Source organism: Triticum aestivum, chromosome 6B, assembly GCF_018294505.1.
Source record: "Triticum aestivum cultivar Chinese Spring chromosome 6B, IWGSC CS RefSeq v2.1, whole genome shotgun sequence".
NCBI classification, from domain to species: Eukaryota; Viridiplantae; Streptophyta; class Magnoliopsida; order Poales; family Poaceae; genus Triticum; species Triticum aestivum.
This window is the reverse complement of record NC_057810.1, coordinates 80,963,748-80,977,414: the sequence shown is the minus strand read 5'-3', so window position 1 is coordinate 80,977,414 and position 13,667 is coordinate 80,963,748.

Here is a 13,667-nt window from a genome sequence, read left to right as displayed (position 1 = left end):
TCCTCATGTGGTATGTGTGTGTGCGGGGCAGTAGCACACACACGCAGCATCAGTGCGGGAGCAGGAGCACACACGCAGTAGCACATACACATGCAGCAACACACACACAGCAACACACGCGCGCTCTAACAGACACACGCAGCAACACACATGCACACACACACATACGCAGCAACACAGACGCATGCAGCACACACACACACGCAGCAGCACACACGCATGCGGCACATAGGCACGGAACAGCACACACACGCGCGCGCTCATACACACGCAGTAGCAAACACACACGCAGTAGCACACGCGCGCGCGCGCACACACACAGCAGCACACATGTGCGCGCGCACCATGCACGCAACAGCACACACGCACGCATACACACACATACCGCATGAGGGGCAAAATGTTTTTTTACGTGTCATTTAGGCTCAAAATGGATGGAAGTGTCGTATAGGGAATAAAATTTAGGATTGGTGTCAAATAGGGAAGAAAAACTTTTCCAGTGTCAAATAAGAAACCAGATTTTAAGACAGTGTCAAATAAGGAATTTTCTCTAGATAAATACATATTCTAGTGGTTCAGTATTAATGGCAGCTAACATTTTTTTTGGAAATGGAGGCATGCCCCCGACCTCTGCATCATGACGATGCATGCAACCATCTTATTAAAAAGGTCTCAGAATATCAGAAAAATAAATAAGTCTTACAACTCGCAAGCGGAGCAAAGAAAAAAGAAGAAAATTACATGCTCAAAATCACAATCGGTATGACAATGTCAAGGGCAAGCTCCCTAGACTCCAATCATATTATGCAACCGCCATCCGAACCGGTTGAATATAGCCCGTGCTACCATCTCTCACTGGTTGCACTCAGTAACCAAAGGCTTCCTGGAGTCCGTAGGAGTGAGTAAGGACCACGTACGGATCCAAGCGGACGGTCTGAAGATGACCTGCAAGAAAGTTAAAGTATTTGTCTATTAAAAATCATGTCATTCCTGTAATTCCATATAGCCCACATGAGCGCACATATTCCAATCCGAATACGAGCTGCAGTAATCTTATCAACCTCAGCTAACCACGTTCCAAACAATGATGCAATGTCAACTGGAGGAGTAATGTTAGAGGCTATATGGATCGTTCTCCAAAGAAGCTTGGCGAGTGGGCATTCTATGGATAAGTGTTGTATTGTTTCATCATGATCACAAAAACAACAACACGAACTACCTAACCACCACCTCTTAAGTAAGTTATCTTTGGTAGGATCACTTGCTTGTGGACGAACCACATAAAGATTTTAATACGCAAGGGAACCTTAACCTTTCAAATATGTAATGATCTCGAGATTGGGCCAGGATTTATCAAGTCCCTATAGAAAGATTTCACCGTAAACACCCCATTTCTCGCTAACTTCTAGTGTGTCGAATCTGGTTGGTCGAATAATTGAGCATCTATAAATCTCTGGACCAAATGCATCCATGCAGTCCATCATTCACCAACTAACACACGTCTAAATTGAATGTTTAAGGGAGTCGTTTGAGAAATTGTGCCAACGTAATCCTCCTTACATTGCACGATGTTATACGGGATGAGGTGTTGTATGGCTAGGGGCGTATCTTCTAACCACGTATCTTCCCAAAATCTTGTTGACATCCCATTGCCAATCAAGAATTTAACCCTAGGAAAGAACAAGTCTTTCGTTCGCATGAGTCCCTTCCAGAATGGTGAGTCAGTTGGTCTCACGGTGACCTGGGCGAGAGTTTTCAACTATAAATACTTATTACGTAAAATATGTACCCACATACCTTCCAATTCAGTCTCTTAACCTATAGAGCCATTTGTTCATAAGACATTTATTCTTAATTTCCAAGTTCTCAATTCCAAGACCTCCCTGATCCTTGGGTCGGCAAAGAATATCCCATCATGCAAGACGGTATTTCTTCTTGGCCTCATCTGACTGCCAGAAGAAATGGGATCTAAAGAAATCAAGTCTTTTCCGCACCCCTTTCGGTACCTCGAAGAAAGAAAGTAGGAACATCGGCATACTAGTAAGTATTGAGTTAATTAGCACTAGCCGACCTCCATACGACATTAGTTTGCTCTTCCAGCAACTAAGCTTTTTTCAAATAAAGAATTGTAAAATGGAGACCCCCCCCCCATCAACCAGATGAGGGACTAGTCCTTCCACTTGCCCATGATGCTTGTCCCTGCCTATAAGAATGGTCAGCATATCAGCCATTATATTAAAAAGGAGAGGAGACATTGAATCCCCTTGTATCAATTCCTTGTGTATCTGAAAATAGTGGCTGATGTCATCGTTAACCTTGATTCCGACACTACCCTTCTAGACTTGAGAACCTACTTGGTTCCGCCAAGCCTCACTAAATCCTTTCATGCGCATTGCCTGCTAAAGGAAAGGCCATTTAACTTTATCATATGTCTTCTCAAAATCCACTTTGAAGATAACTCATGGCAGCTAACATATACCTTTATGATTATCATATTTTCTCCTCTATTAAACCACTCTTCTTTTTCTTCTTCAATTCGCTATTTTCATAGGTTGATAATGCTCATATTCGACTTCTGTCATTGCCATCCAGCTTATTCACGTCTATGAATTATCTAATGGTATTTTTTGCCACCACAAGCACGAAGGGAAATAATTTCATGGAAATTGTTGTGGCCCGGTCGCTCTCATCAACTTAGCTGTCTCGTCCTTCTCACTGCGACCTTGGCCCGCCGGATCCGCCACATTGTGTTGCAACCACATCATCTACTGTTGTTGGCTCCCTCGGTGGCACCACGACGTTGTGACAATCTGCACTAGTAGAAAAACACCTAATAGTCCCGGTTCGTGAGGGCCTTTAGTCCCGGTTCATGAACCGGGACTAATGGGCCGTTACTAATACCTCCATCCATTAGTCCCGGTTCAAACTAGAACCGGGACTAATGTGCCTCCACGTGGCTCTGTGCGCCGAGCCCAGTCAGGGGGCCTTTGGTCCCGGTTGGTGGCACCAACCGGGACCAAAAGTCCATGTTTTTTTTGGAAATTGGCTGCTTTAGGGGTTTTGGGGGTTATTTTTAGGTTGTTATATTAGCTAGCTAATAGAGAGAAGTGTCCTCTCTTATATCTTCGTCCTTGGTTTACCAACGCTGCTGCTATATATGTTCATTTTACCCGCTGATATAATAACTCATGCATGCTCGCATACATCAGCATATATAATAACAAGTACTCGTCCTACTAATCATGCATCATCATACAACTTCTACTCGTTATTAATAATAAGTCATACGATCATCATCCTCATAGTCATCGAACCCAACCCTACATAATTGTTCTTAACACATGATCATCAGTATCAGGTAGGACCTAAACACCCTTAAGGTAAAATAGCATAAAACAATATAGACCCTGACTCTCCATTATGAAGAATGGCGATCATCCTGTCTCCAATTTTTGCCCTTCGCTGAATGTTGCTTCCAAGAAGCTCCTTACGACTGTCCATACATTTTTTCCATTCTTTGATTCTCATGTCTCCACTTATTTTAGAAACCCGGTATGGACAGTTGAGATTCGTAGGACGACCTGGTTGTATGTTCAAAACATGAAGGCTACCGTGTGTATACATCAGATGAGGCACACAATCATTCGGGATTATCTGTTGAAAAACATAGTAATAACTTCGTAGTTAGCAATGATATGATGTACTAGTTTTAGAAGTGTGCAAAAAGATGCACGGATGTTGTAATAGTACAAAAATCTTACCAGGGTATCTCCATGGTAGTTACCGTAGTTCAACACGTGCACTAGTGGCACGTATTGACCATAATGTTGAGGAGTTCGATTGTAGACATTGTAATTCTCAAGATCAGTACAAAATGCGACCAGATGATTTTTCTCCTGATAAGTTAGTTCGGAGCCTTCGGTGTAGTAGGTTCTGTCTACCATCTTCCGCACATTCTTTGAAGAATGAAAATAAGCTGTCAATGGAGAATAAGTTGTCAACTATTTTGAAATAAACAATATAAATTACTTAATAACTATGTTAAGCTCACATGGGGGAAGAATTGGAGGTGTATCCACAAGGACGAAAATCGTAGGTCTCTCTTGCTCGATTGTAGGATCACCAAGATCCATGGTAACAAGCATACCCTCATCAAAACCATACATCTTGCAAAGTGCTTCCCAATTTTTGCAACCAAAATGGGTTACACTCTGAGCATTGTACAGCTTTACTTGAAAATCCACACCATGATGGGTACTTAGGATAATTTTTTTGGTTTCGAAACTTTCATGGTCTTCAAAACCCATCCTCTCCAAGACATAGCGTCTTGCAAAGCATGGGATAAGCTAGTCGAATTGGAAAAGATGAAAAATATTGTCATGATTAAAATAGTTGAAGTCATGAGTAATTACGAAAAAAAACTTTTATCGTCGGTTGCGTACCGTATGAACATCGAAGGTCTCCTCGAGCTTAATGCTGAAGCGACGATCTTCGTCCAGCACAATGAACCTGTCGCAGATACCTCGGTCGTCGTGGCACCAGTCGCACTCCCCCGGGCGGTTTTCGTCGTCCGATGAGTACGACATTTCCGGCCTACGTTCATAATTCAAATATTAAACTAGATCATTATTATTAATCACGGGTTGACTATCGATGATCGATGTACGTAGCTCCTCCTTTCATTCCCGAATGCATTATTATATCAAATTGTCTAGCACACGGGAATGAAGGAGAACTTATCCAATATGAGCATTCAATAAGCAAAACCAAATCATAAAATAAGCAAAACCAAATCATAAAATAAAGTATAGTATTCAAATTAGCATGCATTCAATAATTATAAGCAAAAGTACATCATCTCTTGGTGTCCGTACATCGTCGAATATTATCACTAATACAACTAGAACCGTAGCGCCCGACGGGTATCGACGCGAGCGGTGGACACCCAAAGATAAGGAACCATCACAGGATCATAGCTCCAGTGAGATCCCTGAAGAACCTGCCAGGTATTGTCGAATCTGCCCTCCAATGCAACCATGTAGCGACGGACGTGCTCGTCCTCCTCGCTGACACGGTGACGTACCACCTCTGCGGTGTCCGGATGCCTCACTACCGTCACTGACCCACGCGATCGCCACCAAACAAGGATCGGGTCAACAACGGGCTGCCTCCTCACTAACCTACGTCCCCCGGAAGGTAGCACCTCCCAATACCAGTCCGGCGGAGCCCAGTCCCGAACATGGCCCTGATCAAGCAGGCCTCCACCGCCGAGTGGACGACGACGAGGATGCGGGATAGGCATCGCCGACGTCGATGCGGCAACTACTTCTATATATAGTTAAATAAAAGTAGTTTTATTAATTAAATCAACTATCTAGTTCAACTACTAAGCACTTACTATAAATAAATATATAAATAGTACTTACTAAAAACAAACTACTTCTATATATAGTAAATTAAATTAGTTTATTAAATCAACTAGCTAGTTCAACTATATATAAACTACTTCTTATTACTACACATCTAATCTAACAAAAAAATCATTAATTGCTACACATCTAATCTAACAACTATATATAAACTACTTCTTGTTACTACACATCTAAACTATATACAAAAAAATCTAATCCAACAAAAAAACTATGAACTATGCATATCTAAATTACTACACACATCTAACAAAAAAAATCTAATTAATCTAACAAAAAAAATCTAACATAATATAAACAAATTAATTACTACACATCTAATCTAACCAAAAAAATCTAATCTAACCAAAAAAATCTATGAACTACATATCTAAATTACTACACACATCTAATCTAGCAAAAAAAATCTAATTAATCTAACAAAACAAATCTAACATAATTTAGACAAATTAATTGCTACACATCTAATCTAACCAAAAAAAATCTAATCTAATAACAAAATCTATGAACTACATATATCTAAATTACTACACATCTAACCTAACAAAAAAATCTAATTAAATCTAACAAAAAAATGACGGTGACGACCGGCGAAGGCGACGGCGAGGTGCTCACGTACGGCCGGCGACGGCGACGGCGAAGGCGACGGCGAGGTGCAGAGCGGGGCGGCAACGGCGACGGCGAAGGCGACGGCGACGGCGAAGGCGACGGCGACGGCGAAGGCGACGACGACGGGGCGGCGCGGGCCGGGGCGGCGGGGCGCGGCGCGGGCGGGCTGGGCGGGGCGCGCGGGTGGCGACGGCGTGGGGCGGGGCTGGGCGGGGCGGCGCGGGGCAGGGACGGCGTCGGGGCGTGGCGGGGCGGGGCGGCGGCAGGGAGACGCGCGACGACGAGAGTGGAGCGGGAGAAATCGAAAACTGCTAAGTCCTGTATATATAGGAAGAGCATCGGTCCCGGTTGGTGGCTCCAACCGTGACTAATGCCCCCTTTAGTCCCGGTTGGTGCCACCAACCGGGACCAAAGGCCTCTTTTCAGCAACCCAAAGGGCGGGAAACGAAAACCTTTGGTCCCGGTTGGTGCCACCAACTGGGACTAAAGGCCAAGTGTTGCCCGCGTCGCGGCACGAAAGTTTAGTCCCACCTCGCTAGCTGAGGGAGCTCGAGAGTGGTTTATAAGCCCCAGTCCCGCTGCCCTCTCGAGCTCCTCTCAAATGCAGGCTTACGGGCCTAAACGCACTATATGTGCATGTGGGCCTATTGGGCCTATTGCGGGCCTGAATCCTGGCCCATTGTTGGATTTCTAGTCGTATTCAGGCCGTGGTAGCCCTTTATGTGGCACTTTTTTTATTTTATTTATTTTATTTTGATTCTTCCTGCAGCTGTTTTTTTAGTCCCACCTCGCCAAGCGAGAGGCACTCGCAACTGTTTATAAGCCATGAGTGCAGAGACGATGACGAAGAGGCTCAATGCTCCTGCACGTTGGTTAGCTTCAAGCCTTGAGGAATACGGTAGACTGCACAGAGCTATGTGCAGTGCAGTTGACACTATTCCGAAAGGCTTGAAGCAAATTAACAAGCATTGCGCCTCTTTTTTATTTTTAATGACTTATTACAACTGAGAAATAAAAAGAAAAAAAATAAATATAGCTGAAAAGAAAAAAACTATATATAAAACTACTCAGAAATGAATTGAAGCAAAAAATAGTTGTGATTAACTGTACTAAAAAAGGAGCATAGATGCTTATCTTTAATGACTTATTACAACTCAGAAATAAAAAGAAGAAAAAATAGTTATGATTAACTTTACTAAAAAATGAGCATAGATGCTTATTTTTAATGACTTGTTACAACTAAGAAATAAAAAGAAAAAAATATAGCTGAAAAGGAAAAAAAACTATATAGAAAACTACTCATAAATGAATTGAAGCAAAAAATAGTTGTGATTAATTGTACTAAAAAAGGAGCATAGATGCTTATTTTTAATGACTTATTACAACTCAGAAATAAAAAGAAAAAAATAAATATAGCAGAAAAGAAAAAAAACTATATAAAAAGATACTCAGAAATGAATTGAAGCAAAAAATAGTTGTGATTAACTGTACTAAAAAAGGAGCATAGATGCTTATTTTTAATGACTTATTACAACTCAGAAATAAAAAGAAGAAAAAATAGTTGTGATTAACTTTACTAAAATATGAGCATAGATGCTTATTTTTAATGACTTATTACAATTCAAAAATAAATAGAAGAAAAAATAGTTATGATTAACTTTACTAAAAAATGAGCATAGATGCTTATTTTTAATGACTTATTACAACTCAGAAATAAAAAGAAAAAAATAAATATAGCAGAAAAGAAAAAAAACTATATAAAAAGCTACTCAGAAATGAGCATAGATGCGCTTATAGAGGAAATTCAAATTAAATTCATAACAAATTTCAAGAGAAATTCGTATGAATTTAGCCTAAATTCCCTATATAAGGGCATCCATTTTCATTTTCAGAGGAGCTCAATAAGGCAGAGAGGGAGGGGCTTATAAACCGGTCTGATTCCCCTCCGGTTGGCGAGATGGGACTAAACTTTGGCCGCAACGAGGACCAACCCTTTAGTCCCGGTTGGTAGAATGGACCGGGACTAATGGTCGTCCTTTGGTCCCGGTTCAGCCCACCAACCGGGACCAATGGTGGTGGGCCAGGAGCGAGGGCCATTGGTCCCGGTTCGTCCCACCAACCGGGACCAATAGGTCCAGACGAACCGGGATCAATGGCCCACGTGACCCGGCCGGCCCCTGGGGCTCACGAACCGGGTCCAATGCCCCCATTGGTCCCGGTTCTGGATTGAACCGGGACTAATGGGCTGGACCGGCCTGGACCATTGGCCCCTTTTCTACTAGTGCTACCCAAAGGTAATGTTGGCTGCCTTAGCCGAGATATAAGATCATAAAGAACCTAGGGTGAGATAATAGTTGCCCTTAATAAACCGCAAAGCACAGATCCTTAAAGAAGATTCAAATACCATGGTGATGATGCTCGACACAGGAAGTCATTATCATCTAGGTTGGCATTAACATACTGCTCATCCAAGTCCTTGCAGAGCTGCATGTGTAGAGTGATTGATTTAGAAAATGAACTTTACATAGTTTGAAAACCTTGGTAACATCCATACGAGATTCTCTCAAAACATTATAAAAAGCTATGTTGGTCACAGTGGAGTCAGAAGATGTCGCAGCATTGTCCATGCGGTGATAGATTGCACTTATTTCCCTCGATGCCCGTTGTCGCAGAATTGTAGTTTGGTCTCTGTCCGCTTTTCCCTAAAGCTTTTGCCTCGTTTATTTAGAAGAAAAGAACTATTTCTGAGACACGAATGAATGGGGCCGCCACCATTGAATCTTGTATTATTTGTTCGTTTTGTGTACATTTTGAGGGGAGCGGTAACTTTGTACACCTTTTACGTGTATTCGGTACAGTAGTTCTTTTATGGATTCCGTACAGTAGTTGATACATTTGAATCTGCATAGCTTCAGAGAATAAGAAGAAGAAAAATCTCTATGTCCTGTTTATGTGCTGTGGGCTTCCTTTTACTCTAGTTTTCGTGGTCTCTCCCGAAAAGAAGGGAGGCGTTTTGGGCTTCAATCTCACTGCCAGCGTGACTCCACTTTGGTTGGTACACTACTTCACAAGAAAAAAAACTACACATCGTGGCTGAGGAATTGATTCAGAACGCTATTATTGCCTCGGATTCCAAGCAGGTGATCAATGACATTGAAATAGCTAATCAAGGAGGTTATGGGGCTATTATTAGTGAGATTAGAAAGAGATCTTCTTCTTTAAATTGTACTTTTATTTTCGAAGGCAGAGCCGCTAATGGCGATGCTGATAGACTCCACCACACTTTCCCATGAGTTGTGACGAGGACAAGATGAGTAGCCGCCTCCTCCCACGCTCACGCTCGCCGGCGGCAGCCCCACCGCTGGAGGACGACAACCTCCTCTTCGAGATCCTCCTCCGCCTCCCCCCGGAGCCGTCCTCCCTCCCTCGCGCCTCCGTCGTCTCCAAGTGTTGGCACCACCTCATATCTGACCCGGGCTTCTCCCGCTGCTTCCGCCTCCACCACCGCCACAAGCCTCCTCTCCTTGGATTCTTTGAGGAATTATGTTTTAAATCTACAATGGATCGTCCCAATCGTATTCCGGATGGCCGCTTCTGCTTGCAAGTCGACAACCACTTCTTACTCGGATGCCACCATGGCCTTGTACTCATCTTCCAGTTGAGGCCACTCAAGGTGCTGGTGTGGGACCCTGTCACTGGCGAACTGCACCAGATTGCTGCTCCCCCGGGATTCGATCCTATGGAGACCCCGACTAATGGGGCGGTGCTTCGTGCTACCGGAGACATCCAACACTTCCAGGTGGTCTTGGTATGCACAGAGACAAACAACCAACAACATACACGAGCGATCGCCCGTGTTTACTCATCGGAGACTGGCGGGTGGGGCGATCTAATCTCAACACTGATTCCACCTAAGGCATCTCCGGGTTCAAATCGACCTCCCTGCATTGTTTTCACGGAACCTCCTGGTGTCCAAGTGGGACATTCCCTTTACTGGTTGCTTTTTGAAAGTCTGGCTGGCATCCTCGAGTTTGATTTGGATAGACAGAGCTTAAGTGTGATACATGTGCCAGTGGACATCGACAATTACCACTGCACGGTTATGCGGGCGGAGGGTGGAGGCCTTGGTTTCATTTATCTTTCAGGCTTGAGCGCCCAATTATGGAGGAGAAAAACCAATTGTGATGGTGTTGCTTCATGGGTTCTGGGAAAAACTATTGAACTGGACAAGTTATTTTCCATGAATTCAAAGGATATAGGGTATCCGATGGTACAAGGATTTGCTGAGGACAATAATGTGGTGTTCCTGTTGACAGATATGGGTCTGTTCACGATCCAGCTTGAGTCATTGCAGTTCAAGAAATTTTGTGAAATTGACTACTTGTCTCGCTATTATCCACTCGAAACTGTCTTTGCTGCAGGTAATAGCATGCCCTTACACTCTGGGTATAACAAAGCACATATATCTTTTGTTAATTGGTTGTCGCAATGCTGTTCAAATCTTTCTGTGTGAAGCTAAAAAGATTAAGTAGTTCATATCACCTGTTTCTTTTAGTGTTGGTTGATCTCTTCAACACAGAGCAAAGTTGTTTTGTAGTATGTTCTTTTCTGATTGATTTTTGGTGGCGTTCTGTGTAATTATGTTGTTCGAATGAGAGGTGGCAAACTCTATCTGGTACAAAGATTGGAACGTGAGGAAGATTGGCATTTCTTTGTATAATAATTCAATAAAAAAATATTGCTGCATGCCTATTGACATATTCAAGAATTGTATAATAGCAGTATTAGTGCATTACTGCATAGTTATGGTGTTGTTCTCAAGATGAGACCGTGGTGGTTGGAAAATGAAGTCACTTACATGGAGAAAAACTAGCTTGAACCAAATGGGATGTCAAATATGTAGCTCAGTTGGCACATTCCGAAGCTTAAAGCTAGTTTTATTTCTTCAATCAATAACGATTTAGTTCGATATTTACCAACAACAACAACAACAACAACAACAAAGCCTTTAGTCCCAAACAAATTGGGGTAGGCTAGAGGTGAAACCCATAAGATCTCGCAACCAACTCATGACTCTGGCACATGGATAGCAAGCTTCCACGCACCCCTGTCCATAGCTAGCTCTTTGTCGATACTCCAATCCTTCAGGTCTCTCTTAACGGACTCCTCCCATGTCAAAATCGGTCGACCCCGCCCTCTCTTGACATTCTCCGCACGCTTTAGCCGTCCACTATGCATTGGAGCTTCTGGAGGCCTGCGCTGAATATGCCCAAACCATCTCAAACGATGTTGGACAAGCTTCTCCTCAATTGGTGCTACCCCAACTCTATCTCGTATATCATCATTCCGGACTCGATCCTTCCTCGTGTGGCCACACATCCATCTCAACATACGCATCTCCGCCACACCTAACTATTGAACATGTCGCCTTTTAGTCGGCCAACACTCCGCGCCATACAACATTGCGGGTCGAACCGCCGTCCTGTAGAACTTGCCTTTTAGCTTTTGTGGCACTCTCTTGTCACAGAGAATGCCAGAAGCTTGGCGCCACTTCATCCATCCGGCTTTGATTCGATGGTTCACATCTTCATCAATACCCCCATCCTCCTGCAACATTGACCCCAAATATCGAAAGGTGTCCTTCCGAGGTACCACCTGGCCATCAAGGCTAACCTCCTCCTCCTCACAGCTAGTAGTACTGAAACCGCACATCATGTACTCGGTTTTAGTTCTACTAAGCCTAAACCCTTTCGATTCCAAGGTTTGTCTCCATAACTCTAACTTCCTATTTACCCCCGTCCGACTATCGTCAACTAGCACCACATCATCTGCAAAGAGCATACACCATGGGATATCTCCTTGTATACCCCTTGTGACCTCATCCATCACCAATGCAAAAAGATAAGGGCTCAAAGCTGACCCCTGATGCAGTCCTATCTTAATCGGGAAGTCATCGGTGTCGACATCACTTGTTCGAACACTTGTCACAACATTATTGTACATGTCCTTGATGAGGGTAATGTACTTTGCTGGGACTTTGTGTTTCTCCAAGGCCCACCACATGACATTCCGCGGTATTTTATCATAGGCCTTCTCCAAGTCAATGAACACCATATGCAAGTCCTTCTTATGCTCCCTATATCTCTCCATAAGTTGTCGTACCAAGAAAATGGCTTCCATGGTCGACCTCCCAGGCATGAAACCAAACTGATTTTTGGTCACGCTTGTCATTCTTCTTAAGCGGTGCTCAATGACTCTCTCCCATAGCTTCATTGTATGGCTCATCAGCTTAATTCCACGGTAATTAGTACAACTCTGAACATCCCCCTTGTTCTTAAAGATTGGTACTAATATACTCCGTCTCCATTCTTCTGGCATCTTGTTTGCCCGAAAAATGAGGTTGAAAAGCTTGGTTAGCCATACTATCGCTATGTCCCCGAGACCTTTCCACACCTCAATGGGGATACAATCAGGGCCCATCGCCTTGCCTCCTTTCATCCTTTTTAAAGCCTCCTTCACCTCAGACTCCTGGATGCGCCGCACAAAACGCATGCTGGTCTCATCAAAGGAGTCATTCAGTTCAATGGTAGAACTCTCATTCTCCCCATTGAACAGCTTGTCGAAGTACTCCCGCCATCTATGCTTAATCTCTTCGTCCTTCACCAAGAGTTGGCCTGCTCCGTCCTTGATGCATTTGACTTGGCCAATATCCCTCGTCTTCCTCTCCCGGATCTTAGCCATCTTATAGATGTCCCTTTCACCTTCCTTCATGCCTAACCGTTGGTAGAGGTCCTCATATGCCCGACCCCTTGCTTCACCAACAGCTCGCTTTGCGGCCTTCTTCGCCATCTTGTACTTCTCTATGTTGTCTGCACTCCTATCCAGGTATAGGCGTCTGAAGCAATCTTTCTTCTCTTTAAGCGCCTTCTGGACATCATCATTCCACCACCAGGTATCCTTATCTTCGCTTCTCCTTTCCCTGGACACTCCAAACTCCTCCGAGGCCACCTTACGAATGCAAGTCGCCATCTTCATCCACACATTGTCCGCATCCCCTCCTTCCTCCCAAGGGCCCTCCTTAAATACCCTCTCCTTGAACACCTGAGCTACCTCCCCCTTGAGCTTCCACCACTTCGTTCTAGCGACCTTGGCACGCTTATCCCGCTGGACATGAATCCGAAAGCGGAAGTCAGCAACCACCAGCTTATGCTGGGGTACAACACTCTCCCCAGGTATCACCTTACAGTCTAGGCACGCACGCCTATCTTCTCTTCTCGAGAGGATGAAATCAATCTGGCTAGAGTGTTGGCCACTACTAAAAGTCACCAGATGTGATTCTCTCTTTCTAAAGAGGGTGTTAGCTACAATCATGTTGTAGGCTAGAGCAAAGCTTAAGACATCTTCTCCTTCTTGATTCCTGATGCCATAGTCAAAGCCCCCATGCGCCCCTTCAAAACCTGTGTTAGATGTACCCACGTGGCCATTGAGGTCTCCTCCTATGAAGAGCTTCTCACCAATCGGTACACTCCTAACCATGTCTTCCAAGCCTTCCCAGAACTCCCTCTTGGTGTTCTCATTGTGGCCTACTTGCGGGGCATATGCGCTGATAACATTGAGAACCAAGTCCTC